Source organism: Eimeria mitis, genomic scaffold (genome assembly GCF_000499745.2).
Source record: "Eimeria mitis Houghton genomic scaffold, Emh_scaff4493, whole genome shotgun sequence".
Taxonomy (NCBI): Eukaryota; Apicomplexa; class Conoidasida; order Eucoccidiorida; family Eimeriidae; genus Eimeria; species Eimeria mitis.
In genome coordinates this window covers 3,542-4,660 of record NW_013572811.1, presented here as the reverse complement: position 1 = coordinate 4,660, position 1,119 = coordinate 3,542, and positions in this window count along the sequence as shown.

The following is a 1,119-nucleotide window of genomic DNA, read 5'->3' as shown; positions in this document are numbered from 1 at the left end:
GGACCGTCGCTAGAATTGGCTCGTAGCGACGCTCCTAGGACGTGGTTCGGCTCGGTCCGGAGGTACTGTGTATTGCGAGGAAGGCAGACTAGTTTTTTAATGCATTGTGGCAGATGGTTGTGAATGCGTGGCTGAATGACGAGATGCTGGGCTCCAGTGATCCGGAAGTGCCGCGCAGCCGGTGGAATGGTCACCATCTGGCTTGCTCATCCTTGCAGCGGCTAAGATTCGTGACAAAGAGGGACTGCGTTTCATTAAGTGCATCTGAGCTTTGGCGTGAGTGGCAGAGCCATATGGAGTTCCAAGCGCTTCTTCCAACAGTCGATAGGCCTGACTAACCCACAACTTGCAGGCTGCCAGGGACAGCCGCGCCTCCTCATATGGGTGCGGTCACACGCGCGAGCGCCTGCAGATGGCAGTGGTCTAACAAAGCGGTGAGGGTGGCTCTACCCCATATCGTTGATTACAACCGAATGTTTGGGAGGTATTCTGATTCCTTTTGTTCGGATTTCATATGATCAGCATGATTCGCGCATGTGCAAATACTACGTTCGGACGGGAAATATGTTGGCGTGAGTGACTGTGTCACGCNNNNAGGCGGTAGGGCGAGTTGTTTTGCAGGCTGTAAGCTTGACATAAGCAGGCGAAATGAGCTGATAGACCAGTTGAACAGGCTGAGTATGCATTCATCGGCGCGCGACTAGAGTCTTGAAGTGAGTTGATGAGGCGATCAGCTGCGGAGGTGAGGTCGCGTTTTGTCTATGATTGTCTGTTTGTCTTGCTCACAGCGAGTGTGTTGCGACGCATGCTGGTTTGTCAGCATGGCTGGGAGATGGATGGTGGCTGTGCGCCAGGGGGATGCTTTGAAAGGTGTGGGTGAGGACTGGCCTCCGCAGTCTGGCAGGTTTGTACGACTACTAGAAGCCGTATGTGCTATTCAAAAGGCATCGCAATACGTTTTGATGTTTGCAGTTTGCGGAGGGGGCGGTTTTGCCGCGTGGAGCAGCTGATGCCCGGTTTGCTATAGCGTGTGTCTTAGCCATCGAAGAGCCACTGGTTGTGTAGGCGCGACGCTGTATCGTATCCAAGAGAGTATGCCACAAAGGTTGGCTGGCACGC